General features: G+C 36.5%; 1 protein-coding gene across 2 annotated transcripts in view; it reads left to right on the top strand.

The window, feature by feature from the left end:
* NUBPL (nucleotide binding protein like) overlaps positions 1–14,309 on the top strand; it is a 214,434-nt gene that overhangs the window by 143,272 nt on the left and 56,853 nt on the right. The window lies entirely within an intron of this gene.

Below are 14,309 nucleotides of genomic sequence, written 5' to 3'. Positions count from 1 at the left end.
TTTTAATTTCACATACGCGATGTCATACAGTATTGTCTTTCTGTGTGACTTACTTTATTTAGCAGAATGCCCTCAAGGTCCATTCAATGTTGTCACAAATGACAGGATTTTCTTCTTTCTCATAGCTGAGTAGTATTTTATTATATATACATATATACCACATCTTCTTTCTCCATTTGTTTATTGACATTTAGGTTGTTTCCACATCTTGGCTCTTGTGAGTAATGCTGCCATAAACAAAGGAGTGCAGATATCTCTTTGATACCCTGTTTTCATTTTCTTTGAAAAATTTATACTTAGAAGTGGGATTGCTGGATCATATGGTAGTTCTATTTTTAATTTTTAAAGGAACTTTCATAGTGTTTTCCTTAACGGCTTCACCAGTTTACATTCCCAACACAGTGCACGAGGATTCCACATTTTTGCCAACACTTGTTATTTCTTGTCTTTTTGATGATAGCCATTCTAACAGGTGTGACTTGGTAGTTCATTATGGTTTTGATTTACATGTCTCATGATTTATAGTGAGTGATATCAGTACCTTTTCATGAACCTTTTGGCCATTTATGTCTTTTTTTTTGAAAAATATCTTTTTAGTTCTTCTGTCCAGTTTTTTAATTGGGCTGTTTTAAGTTTTTTGCTGTTGAGTTATATGAGCTCTTTCTGTATTTTGGATAGTAACATCTTATCATCAGATATAATTGTCAAGTATTTTCTCCCGTTCACTAGGTTACCTTTTCAGTTTGTTTTCTTTTATTTTTTTAGAGAAGGACAAACAGAGATCATGGCACTGGGGAAGAGCAGAGGGTAAAGTAGAGGGAATCTTTTTTTTTTTTTTTTAAGATTTTATTTATTTGAGAGAGAGTGAAACCAAGAGAGACCAGAGGGAGAGAGAGAAGCAGACTCACACTGAGTGGTGAGCCTGGTGGAGGGCTCAGTCCCAAGCCCTGAGATCATGACCTGAGGTGAAGGCAGACACTTAATCAACTGAGCCACCCAGGCACCCCAGAAGAGGGAATATTAAGCAGACTCTATAGCCCAGTATGGAGCCCAGAGCTGAGGCTTTCACCACTGAAATAAAGTGGTGGAGGCTTAACTGAGTTAAGGCACCCCTGTACAGAAGCCTTTTAATTTGATGTAGGCCTACTTATTTATTTTTGCTTAAATAAATAATAAATAATTTTTGCTTTATTTTGCTTAAATAAAAATATTTTTGCTTAAATATTTTTACTTATTTATTATTTCCTTTGTGTTTGATGTTAAATACAGACAGTGTCAAAGCACTTAACACCCTGTTTTCTTTAGGCATTTTACAGTTTCAGGTCTATTTTCTATTCTTTTATTTATTTTAAGTTGAGTATAAGATAGTGGTCCAGGTTCATGCTTTTGCATGTGGCTATCCAGTTCTCCCAGAACTTTTTGCTGAAGAAACTGTTCTTTCCCCATTGTTTATTCTCAGGAAACCAGTTTCTTAAAAAGAAATTTTTTTTTTAACCAAACATATCAGAGTTTAGTTAGTCATGCTTTAATTACTGAGAATAAAATTGAATTTTTGCCATAGTTTTTTTGAGGAGAGAACAGAGGCCCTGTGTTTTCAAAATAAAGGGCGAAGGTATTTTGTAAAAATCTTTTCTAACTATATTAGAACATAAGGTATACACAGGCTTTTAGGCAAAGATAATATTGCTTAATATTTCATGTTTAAGGAAGTTTCTAAGTTAATTGAACTCTGAATGGTTTTTAAGATGTGACAGGACCTATGAAATTGAGTATAAAAAAACTTAGAATGATTAGTTCTTGAAAGAGCCAGACACTTATAGCTTCTTTAGTAGTTGGTTTTTCCTTCAGTCTGTTGGGCCATCAATAGACAAGTCTGCTTCTATGGTGGTCATGCCTATAGCACCTCCTAGTATAGAACCCAGGGCCTACAAACCATCCATAATTGTCAGTGCTGATTTTGAGTGCTTCATATTTCTGTGAATGATATGTCAGTTTTAATGCTTTCAGTTGTTTGAAAAGAAGAAGACAAATTTAGGGTATTGATGAAAGTTTTATGTGCAGAACTTTGCTGCCACAATTATTTAGTAATGTAAATGCAGTCAGATCCAGTTTTTTTTTTTATAGATGTGTTGATCCTGTGTATAGGAGTCTCTGTGGCCCATACTGCTAATGGGTGTGGATAGCCCTCCACAGAGGCATGAATATTGGGATTTTTACTGCAAAGCATTTCTGCATTTGAACATCTGATTTTGGAACATATAGCTTTTTGATTTATAGATATATGCTACTGAGCTTAGTTTATATATAGTGTTTGGTCAAGTATCTGCCATAAGCCAAAGATAAATGCTGATTGAAAGAGCCTAACTGAGGAATGTTTTAACTGGTTATTCTTGAGTTTTTTTCATGAGTCATTTGTGTAGCTTTCCTTCACAAAATGGTGAAATTTATACTCTGAGCTTTCATCAAGAGTCAATGTAAGAAACATCTATGTCTCTACTTCTTTTGGAGGCTGATGGAGGAGGAATGGGACAGTGAGGAAGGAGGTAACTGTCATAGAAAGGCAATACATTATATGGAAGGAATATAGGCTCTGGTGCCAGAGGGCCATCAGTTCTGATGTCTGGTGCCAAAGGCCTTCAGTTCTGGTGGTGGGAGGATGTGAAGTGTCTCTTTTAATTACCTCTGTGTTTTCCAACAAAATAAGACATTTATTGGGTTGTATGGACCCCGCACTGTGCTTGGCCTGAAGGTACAAAAGTAAGACTTTTCCTCTGCCCTTAAAAGAACAATTCATTATTTAATAGTAAGATAGGAGTATGACCCTGTTGCTAAACAACATTTCTTTCAGTTTTTTTCTTGGTGTCCAAGTTTTAGCCTTAGTTTTCTCATTGTAGAGGGTGGCCCTTTGTGTTTTTTCATATGTTGACTGGGGAATTGAGAGAGAGAGAAGTAGTGATTGGTTGATTGATTGTTTCAAGCTATTAGCTAACATTTTGTGTTGGGAATCTATACATATTTCCTTACTCTGGTTTACTGTCTTATATATTAATATTTCAGAATTACTGAGATAATACTTGAATCAAGGAGTTAATTCTGTACATCTTGCTTGCTGGTACCAGAGTAGCTTGGTCAGAACATCAACCTTTAATTTTGTTTGTTCATTTACAACTAGTTTGCAATTTTTTTTTTAAAGATTTATTTATTTAGGGGAGAAAGAGCACACACACAGGTACAGGAAGGGGCAGAGAGAGAGAGAATCCCTAGCAGACTCTGTGTTGAGGATGGAGGCTGATGTGGGGTTCTATCTCATGACGATGAGATCATGACTTGAGCCAAAACCAGGAGTTAGAGGCTTAACCGACTGAACCACCCAGGCACCCATCTGGTTTGCAGTTTTAAATACAAGACTCAAATGTCAGACTATGCCTGTTTTCTTGCAATTCTTCAAAAGTTTGGATACATCATATAAAATTATTTCTTCAGCTGTAAGAAAAACAAGATTATCATATTAAAATGTGGCTTAAAATCATAGTCTGGTTAATATTAATCTAATTGATAACAAAGATTTTTAAACTGGCAGTCATGATATTTGAAACATATTTGAAATAAAAATTACTTATCTGGACACTGGTACTGAAACTGAGATAATATATTCCAAATAATCTATATTTATCATTATTATCTTATTTGAGAAACCATCACTTACTAAGTAGTTAGTTTATATATAGAACACAGATCTGTGTTGAGTTTCACCATGATCCAGTTATTTTTCTTCTGTTTCATAGCATGGCTTACACCTCCTACACTGGTCTGCATTCTGTTATGTATGTGCCACTGGAGGTAGGGATAGAGCAGGGAATATTGGAGTTCAAGCCCTATTGATTTATGGGTTTGGGGCATAATTTTTGTTTGAGAAGGTTATGATGATACTTAACTAGGTAATACTACCTTTCTAGTTGTATAGAGAGCAAAGCGAGGTCTAGAAAGATGACTTTCATCAAGATGACAAGTGATGTATTAAGTGGTTTGCTTATTGTCCTCTTTTCCCAGCTTCACGAGGGCAGGAACTTCAGGTTTCTTGTTCATTGCTGCATTCTTAGTGTCTAGAACACTGGTGGGCACATGTAAATATTAGTATTAATTTCTTAGAGTTAAACCTTGTAAGAATTATCCTCTGTACTCGCTTGTGTATACTCTGCCTTTAAGCATGTATATTAATGTGTGATCTATAATATTAAGATAAATGTGAGAACACTAGATACCTTTTCAGGTAAGAACAACTTCTAGATACATTGCTATGTTCACTTGCTCCTCAGGGTACAAAATTATTATGAACAAGCATAGATATAATGACCAGTGTGCTTAAATGAGAATGAAGGAACAGCTGCTCTTTTAATGGTCTTTTAATGAGATGCATAAAATTTAGCCCGTTTTCCTATTTCTTTGCAATTTAGTGATCTCAGGTTTCTTAGATGTCTTTTGGGTACTTCTGAAGTAATTATGTAGTTTAGGAAGTTGGAAATTGCTGAAGCTGATGAGATGGGAATTAGGTTGTTTTATGTGTTTATTTTTTCCTCAATCCTCAAACCTGTTTCCCATCTATTATCTGTATCATCTCCATCTCTATTCTCATAAATGTATTCCTTAATTTTTCTCAAAATCCTTTGTGCTAAAAGTAGTTATAGTTTAAAGCTGCTGCATTATTTAGTTCTCATTAGGAAGTCATTTATAACAGTAAATTTATTGTTTTTCTCTATAGCTTTGTAGATGGCAGGTCTACTTAACAGGAACAAGGTAGAGGTCATTAAAATGTAGAAATTTAATACGTTCAAACATGTATGACTTCTTTTCTGTTCACTTCTTTGCCCTTATTTTTAGTCATTTACATATTTTTAAATTGTGTTGTGACTGAATATTTTCATGCTTAGTATTTGCTCATGTGAAATTTTCCTTTAATTTGCAAAAAGCTATTTAATTGCTTATGTCATCTAGGCATATAGAAAAGATTTTTTAAAGTTATTTGTTTCAATCATTTTGGAATGTGGTGACCTCAGAAATGGGCAAATATTTTCTTAGCATTTAGTTAAAAGAATAAATATGGTATGTTCATTGAGAGAAATTTAAATTTTGACTTACATGATAAGACAAGCTTCTCTTTGATTTTTTTCAGTGTTATACTATTGCTTAATTACCCAGTGCCACCTTTTTATAATCTATGATCTCATTTCCTCTTCAGATAAAAACCTCTATAAAGTGGACAAAGGTTTTTTTTTATTATCCCTATTTTGTGGAGTAAGTTTTGGGCAAGTCATTTGACTTCTTAGTTTCATTTTCTTTATCTGTAAAGTAAGAGCAGTGGGCAAGATAATCTCCGAGGTCCTTTCAAGCTCTGTAATTCTGTGTTTATACTCTTGTAAAATGAAGGGACAGGGACACAGAGAAGTTGAGCCCTTGGCTGCGTTTAAATAATGAATTAATAATAATACCTTGATATCTGACTTTCTGATTAGCTGTTTATTGACCCTTTCCCACACTCCTTATGCCTATTACTGAAACTTTGCTGATTTCTTTTCTATTTGAAAATACAGCAGTTGGGGTGCCTGGGGGGCTCAGTGTGTTAAAACCTCTGCCTTTGGCTCAGGTCATGATCTCAGGGTCCTGGGATCGAGCCCCGCATTGGGCTCTCTGCTCAGCAGGTTAACCTTCTTCCCTCCCTCTCTCTCTCTCTGCCTGCCTCTCTGCCTACTTGTGATTTCTCTCTCTCTGTCAGATAAATAAATAAAATCTTTTTTAAAAAATAAAAATAAAAAGCTAAAATATATTTTTGCATTTTCAAGTTAAATTTTTATAATTTAGTAGGTGCTCATTCATGTTTTTAAAAGGGGGAGTTCTTATAAATACCAATTCCCATGGCAACTAAAAACAAATCAGAAGAGAAAGCATATCTGAAGTTATGTAGTATGAGTAATAAGTAAATCAGAAGTAATCCAGTCTCACATGTAGCAAAAAAAAAAAAAAAAGGATTTTTTTTTTGAGATTATGTATTTATTGAGGGAGAGCTAGAGAAAGCAGGAGAGGGTTCGAGTGGGGGGAGGGGCAGAGGGAGAGAGAGAGGAGCCCAATGACAGGGGCTCATCGCAGGACCCAGGGATCATGACCTTAGCCAACAGCAGACACTTAACTGGCAGCCATCCAGGTGTCCTGGAAATATTTAAAAAAAAATTTTTTTTTTTTTTTTTTAGTATAGTTGAGGTGCAGTGTTACTTTACTTTCAGATGTATAACAAGTTTATACATTATGCTATGTTCACCACAAGTGTAACTACCATCTGTCCCTATGCATCATATTACTTATTATTGCCTATATTCCTTATGCTGTGCCTTTTATTTCCATGACTTATTTATTCCATAACTGGAAGTTTGTATCTCCCACTCCCCTTGACTTATTTTGCTCAGCCCCCTACCTTCCTCTCCTCTGATAATCATTTGTTCTCTATGTTTATAGGTCTAATTCTGTTTTTTTTGTTTGTTTAATCATTTGTTTTGTTTTTATTTTTTATATTTTATTTTGTTTTTGAATTCTACATATGAATGAAAACATATGGTCTGTCTCATTTCACTTAGTGTAATACCCTCTAGGCCCACCCATGTTGTCTCAAATGACAAGATCTCGTTTTTTTTTTATGCAGATTTTCTGACTGTGTAATATTGCATTCCATACCACATCTTCCTTAATCTGTCTATCACTGGATAAGAAAGATTCTTTTTTTTTTTTTTAAAGATTTTATTTATTTATTTGACAGACAGAGATCACAAGTAGGCAGAGAGGCGGGCAGAGAGAGAGAGGAGGAAGCAGGCTCCCCGCAGAGCAGAGAGCCCAATGTGGGGCTCCATCCCAGAACCCTGGGATCATGACCTGAGCCGAAGGCAGAAGCTTTAACCCACTGAGCCACCCAGGCGCCCCAATAAGAAAGATTATTAAGTGACAATTTTCTTCTGTCCTTTTATTGATCCAAATTTGTATTTGAGTGTGTAGTAAGCATTGGAATGATTTGAGCTTTTTTTTGTTGGCTGAGTATATATATTGCTATCATGAGTGTTTATAGAAAGAAGTTTTATATTATTTGGAAAGTTAGATTAGACTTCTTAACTTTTAAGGGTTTGTGATTGAATTCCTTCCTGTTCCTCACCTCAGTGACAAGCCCTTCCACAACTTTTCAGGATTGTATCAATCTTGTAAATTATGACATTTTATAATAGATATAGCACATTAATTTCTAGATGAGCTAGGATGAGGTATTTTAGGATGGCAGTCAGAGTAGATTGTAGTTCAGTACAAATTTAAATATAAGTTCTTTGAAAAATTCAGCTTAATTTTCTTTCTTTCTTATTTTTTTTTTAAAGATTTTACTTATTTGACAGAGATCACAAGTAGGCAGAGAGGCAGGCAGAGAGACAGAGAGAGGAGGAAGCAGGCTCCCTGATAAGCAGAGAGCCCGATGCGGGGCTCGATCCCAAGACCCTGAGATCATGACCTGAGCTGAAGGCAGAGGTTTAACACGCTGAGCCACCCAGGCGCCCCTCAGCTTAATTTTCTAAAGGCAATATGATCACTATAAAATTTATTCAGTATAACAAGTAACATTTAGGTTTTTCTTTTTTTTTAAGATTTTATTTATTTATTTGACACAGAGAGAGAGAGATCATGAGTAGGCATAGAGGCAGGCAGAGTTTGATGCGGGGCTCGATCCCAGGACCCTGAGATCGTGACCCAAGCCGAAGGCAGAGGCTTTAACACACTGAGCCACCCAGGCGACCCTAGTTTTTTGTTTTTATATAAAATATCCCCTTTTTGGGGAAAAAAGGAGCTTGTTTTGTTATTTTGATGCTTTGGGATAAAAATAGCTTTTATTCACTTTTCCATATAAAATTCCTCACAGTGGGACGCCTGGGTGGCTCAGTTGGTTAAGCAGCTGCCTTTGGCTCAGGTCATGGTCCCAGCGTCCTGGGATCGAGTCCCACATTGGGCTCCTTGCTCAGTGGGGAGCCCGCTTCTCCCTCTGCCTCTGCCTGCCATTCTGTCTGCCTGTGCTCGCTCTCTTTCCCTCTCTCCCTCTGACAAATAAATAAAATCTTTAAAAAAAAAATTCCTCACAGATACTTTTTGATTGAAACAAGTAAATCACAGTCACACTTTTTTTTAAGTAGTTGGAAGGAAATTTAGTGTAAAAACTTTATTTTACTGTAGAGAAAACTGAAGTCCAGTTTAACTGAGGTTAATTCTCTGACCCATGGTTATATAGCTAATTAGTAACAAAGATGATTGGAATTTAGATATGCCAATTATCAAACTAAAACCCTTTTATTTGATGAGTAGGTATCTGGATTCTTTTCTGTACTCAGCTAGATTCATAGTCTAGACTTTGCCAAACTCCTCCTTTACAGTGCTGTTTTTATTTTTTTTTAACATTGTAATAATTTCTGAACCAGAATTTAAAACCCAAAAGCTGCATTATAGTAGCTCACACTTAAAATACAATGGCATATGGAACTACAGTTTCTCACAGTTGGTTTCCTACTTGATATGATTTAGATCTGTAAATTTTTAGAATAAGATCTGATCCAGTTTCAAAAATATTGTGTTCAAAATCTGTAGATATTTTAAAAAACCTTTATTTACTTTCTCTTTTTAGTTTCTATAAGTTGATTTAAACAATTACTCCACATAATTCTTTTGTATAAATGGTTGTATTATGGTTACTGATTTAAAATAAAACCAAAATTTAATAGTAGATTATCAAAAGCTAAATTATTTTTTAACAGCTCAAAGGAAATTTATAGTTAACATTTCCATAGTTACTGGACCCTTGCTCTGTAAAGTAAAACACTTTTAAAGGATCATATAAGGAAAGAATATGAACTATGACAAACCATAAAAAAAAATCTCAGAAGTAAAAGAAACATTGTAATTAACCAGAAAAGGAAAAAGATAGAGGAAGTGAATGAATTCTTCTATTTCTTACTTCTGTTATCTAAGTAAATAATTTTCTCTGGGTCTGTAGACTTCGTTTTATGTATCTATTTTATTTTACACTGAAGAAGTGATATAGAAAAGTTAATATGTTCTTGTGGTAATGAGGTTTGCTAGCAGAACTCTTCAGGGGCTTGGAGAAGAGTGATGCTGTACCCCGTTCTGTGGGAGACTGGGAATAGGACTTGAGTTACACAGACCAGGATTTGTATCACTACTCCACCACTTACCAATAGCTTGACCTTGGGCAACTTTCTTAGCTTCTCTAGTCTTTAGTATTTTTATCTGTAAAATAGTGATCATAATGCCTCTTTTATAATATTTTGTAATCATGTCTATAAAAAGTGTTTGTGCCTGTCTAATAATAAGCTCTCACTAATAGTTCTTTTCCTCCTGCTCTTCTTTACCTACCTATAGACCTACTCTCCACCTCTTCCCTCTTCACTGGTCCAATTCCCCCTGATAGACTAAGGCTCTGAAGTAGGACTTCACATGGCGAGTAACTGAACTAAATAAACACAACAGGGGCAGCTCTTCACATTATTCCTGGCTAGTGCCTTGGGCAGGCTGGTCTCCTGAAGCAAGTACCCCCAATTTTATATTCTTAATAACTGGACAATGACTGTGCATTCTCTTAGTGAGGCTCTTTGCAGCTTTTATGGCAGCTATAATCCTGCTCTTTTAGGACCTTGAATTCTCCCCCAATACAGTGTTTTTTCCTTTCTTTTTTTTTTTTTTTTAAGAATTTATTTATTTATTTGACAGAGATCACAAGTAGGCAGAGAGACAGGCAGAGAGAGGAGGAAGCAGGCTCCCTGCTGAGCAGAGAGCCCGATTTGGGGCTCGATCCCAGGACCCTGAGATCATGACTTGAGCCGAAGGCAGAGGCTTAACCCACTGAGCCACCCAGGTGCCACTACAGTGGTTTTTTTCTAAGGATATTCTTTTAAAGAATATTATAGTTTTCCATGTTAAAGAAAGTACTACATGTCTAAATGTATTTTATAAACTATACCAAATTATGTTAATAAAGTGATGTATTACTCCTACTTAAAAAAAAGAAATTCTGCGGTTCCAGCCTTTGGGTATATAGGAAGAGTTTTAAATTTTTTTTTTTTGAGTTTTAAATTTTTTTAATCAAAGTTTTAAAAATAAAATATCTTGATTCTCAGGTTTATAATATTTTAGGGGTTTTTTTGGGTACCAGGCCTGTCCCTCACTAACCTCTGCTTCTAGGTTATGTACATCTGTATGTATTAGCAGTTGGCCTACAGCAGGACACTAGAAAACTTAGAGAGATAGTCCCATAATGAACTAGAATACTCTTTCTTTTGTGGTAGTGTCATTGTTTTTATGTTGTGAGGTTTTACAGTTTTAGCTGTAGTGTGGATTTACATGGGCATCTGTGGGCTGGCCTGGGAATTGGATAATCTTTTAAATACTATTTCAGAAACTAGGTACAGAGTTACCAGAGATTGACCCATATATCCACTTTTAGACAAGAAGTCTTCTTCGCTGTCTCCATGCTGTCAGGACCAGTCTGCCCTAGAACTCTGCTAGACCAACTGAGAAAACAAGAGATGATGATAAAAGGAAAGATGAAGAGTAAAGTTTCTCTTCTCTTTGCTCTCAGAACATTACTGCTGTAGCTTGGGTTGGTAGTACCTTGGAGGTATTTATTCAAGTATCTTCCTGTCTCGCCTGCCAGCACTCACACATACACCTTTACTTATAGAAAGGAACATATGTGAAAATGGATTAGAGAACGTTATCATCTAAAAGATGTGGATATATTAGGGAAAACATTTGTATCATTATAACTTGAATAATTTTTTTCTTATTTTATAATTGGGTCAGCTGTCTCATCAAAATAATCTTCATGGTTAAATTTATTATTTTTTTTTTTCACAATTCAGTAAGCCCATCAACTCAAGTAGAAATCTTTTGCTATTCAGATTTTATTCCTATTGTAGTATTTATATCTAAATCCACTTTTGTAGCAATCTTCTTCTTGCAACCAAAATAAAATATTGTATGATTTTATGAATAGGCCATTGGATAGAGCAAAAATATGGTTCAGATTTAAAGAGAACCACTCTATGTTCTACTTTAGGTTTATTTGTATATGAAAGGTGTCTCATGTGGCAAAATTTTAATTTTAGTGACATAAAATTGTAAAGGGCAACTTGACTCATAGAATCACTCAGTGGATGTTAATGGAAAACTGCCTAGGCATTATGGAGGAGATTGGATGTGGAGGCAGAGTCCAGATATTGATAAAGAATAGACTCTTCCTTCAGGGATCTTACACTGAAGTTGGGGATATAGCTATGTATAAAAAAATAAGTACCCTAGAAGTTTTAGAACTTGAAGGCCCAGTAAAAACATGGAAGTTAGTTGAATTGAAAATCCTGGGAGCTTGGTAATTTGCCCGACAATTTGTCCATGGGCCTGAGATAAGGTTAGCTGCATCCCCTGTCCTATCCTAGTAGTGGCATGGTTTCATGTCTGGGATTCCAAGCAAAGCACAAGTACTGTTCTGTTTGCTATTTGGGTAGTACTGTACCTAACTAGAGTTGGAGAACCAGGAAATCAGAGACAGATGGAAGAACTTAGTCATAGGACAGATGTAACAACAGATACATGGCCAGAATCATACATAGGGACACCACCTTGAGATCTACTAATTATGAGTCAAAGTAGGCATAAGAGTCAAAACCCAACTCTACAGTAAGTAATTAAGAGCAGATTGGAAGGGAAGAGACAGTGTCTGGCCCAGCTCAACTAACTTTAAGAATTGGCCTTCTCACTTACAGAGCGAGCGCCTTATAAATGGGCTGCCTGTACACAGCCCACTTTTAATTATTCGATCTAGATTTTTTTCCCATTTATCTTGCTTGTTGATTTCTCTATTTATTCTTTAGTTACACCTTTTTCTTGCCCTTAGGAGTTTAATTCTTCTTGGCCACTACTTTTACTCCAGCAGGCTATAGCTCTGCCTCTCTTTCTTGGCAATGATTTTCCTCCCTGATTCCACAGGGCCCAGGGTCTACCCAACTGATGTTATCTTCATCTGACTCATATTGGCCTTGCTAGCAGACCTAAGATTTCTGGGACACTTCATCTTTGCTTTGGAGAAGTGTATGTTGACCCTGTGGTGCTTAAATTGTCTAATGATGATGATAGAAACTGCCACCCTCGAGGCTGACTGTGGTAAACTGCTTGAGCCAGCTAGGAAGCCAAAGATGGAATACATCTGTGGGCTCTTTCTTTTCATACTTATACCTCAACCTGCTTGCACTTAAGCTCCCAGTGTCCTCTAGAGTGAGGCCTGATTGCTGCTGCTTCGGTCAGCTTCTTAACAGAAGTGCCCATGGAAGAAAGTGGACCATGTTCTTTTCCCATTTATAGCACCACACTTTCCATAATTAATGTCCTGAAAATGATAAATTACTTTATCTACCCACATAGAAGATACACTTTTATCTCCTCAGAAAGGAGGGAATTGCCTTTATTCCAGTTTTTTACTTACAGGTTATCAAGCGTTATTTTGAATATAAATTATAAACTATTGTTTGGAGAAGGCCTGTCAGCCTAAAATGACCCCAATTGGTGCTAGTTGGGAATAGTTTCCATTCATAAGGTTGACCCCCCCCCTGCAAAAAAAAGAAATGAAAATAACTTAACACAGGTTTGGAAATTACTCCTGGTGGCATAACTTTCAAGTGTTGAATATTTTAATAAAGTGAAAGAGCAATTAAAGAAAGGCAATAACATAAGTGGAGGTGATGTAACAATATACAACTGCATACGTATCTATGGGACAGATGAAAAAACGATGTTCTAATGTTGTTTAAATGGCTTTGGACAAAGGCTCAGTGACTACATTATATTTGGATATTAAAATCCCATTATCTCAAACCCTTTAGAGGTTATATGTTATTGTATAAGGGAGACATCTTGCACAGATGTCCGACCATTGATATTGTTGACCATTGGTATTGTTTTTGATCCTCCCATTATGCTGTTTGCGTTCCCCTTCAGATTATTTTTTAAAGAGTTTATTTATTTATTTATTTATTTTAGAGAGAGTGTGTGTACATAAGTACCAACAAATGGAGAAGCAGTGCAGAAGGGAGAGGGTGGAGAAAGAATCTCAAGCAGACTCATTGCTGAGCCCCATGTGGAGCTCAATCCCATGACCCTACAATCATGACCTGAGCCAAAACCAAGTTTCAGAAGCCTAGCTGACTGAGCCCCTGAGGCACCTTCCACTTCAGATTTGATGCACATGTTTGACTCCCAACCACATTGCTGAATTCTCTGCTGTAGTGCCACCTCTTTACCCACATGGCATCTCTGAGCTTGGTAACTCTGCTTGTAGACTGATTAACTCTGTATTGATGAAATCCTTTTAGTCTGGAGCCTGAGAGGGTTTTACCAGAGGTGAGGTTGCCACGAGGCTAATGAAGTTTAAACTCGAGATTCCATGCTCACATGGGTTCCTGTGGGATGCTGGGAGTTGTAGAATTTTCCAGGTGGAGAGAGGAAGCAGGTTGCAGTCAGGAAGCATTTATATGTAATCATTTATGTTATTCAAGAGATCTCAGAGAAAGGAACTTGAATCTCTAAAGCTTCATCATTTTAGGGTGATTTCTTGTCACATTCTAAATAAGTATTTATTTATTTATTTATTTATTTTTTTTAGATTTTATTTATTTATTTGACAGAGAGAGACCACAAGTAGGCAGAGAGGCAGGCAGAGAGAGTGGAGGAAGCAGGCTCCCTGCCGAGCAGAGAGCCCGATGCGGGACTCGATCCCAGGACCCTGAGATCATGACCCGAGCCGAAGGCAGCGGCTCAACCCACTGAGCCACCCAGGCGCCCCAGTATTTATTTTTATACCTAAATTTGCCTTCATAATTTTGTATTCCTTTTTTTTTAAAAGATTTTATTTATTTATTTGACAGAAAAAGCCAGAGAGGGAACACAAGCAGGGGGAGTGGGAGAGGGGGAAGCAGGCTTCCCACTGAGCAGGGAGTCTGATGCGGGGCTTATTCCCAGGACCCTGGGATCATGACTTGAGCCGAAAGCAGGCGCTTAATGATTGAGCCACCCAGGTGCTATAATTTTGTATTCTTATTCATAGAAGGAATTACACAAATTGTATATGCTTCAGGTCACACAGAATCCCAGTGGGATCCGCCACTGGTTTTTACTAAATGAAGTACCTGGGTATTTTGCTATTACTTACTTACCTGCATTTAGTAACACACAAC

Source organism: Neovison vison, chromosome 13, assembly GCF_020171115.1.
Source record: "Neovison vison isolate M4711 chromosome 13, ASM_NN_V1, whole genome shotgun sequence".
NCBI classification, from domain to species: Eukaryota; Metazoa; Chordata; class Mammalia; order Carnivora; family Mustelidae; genus Neogale; species Neogale vison.
This window is presented reverse-complemented; position numbering and strand designations above follow the sequence as displayed.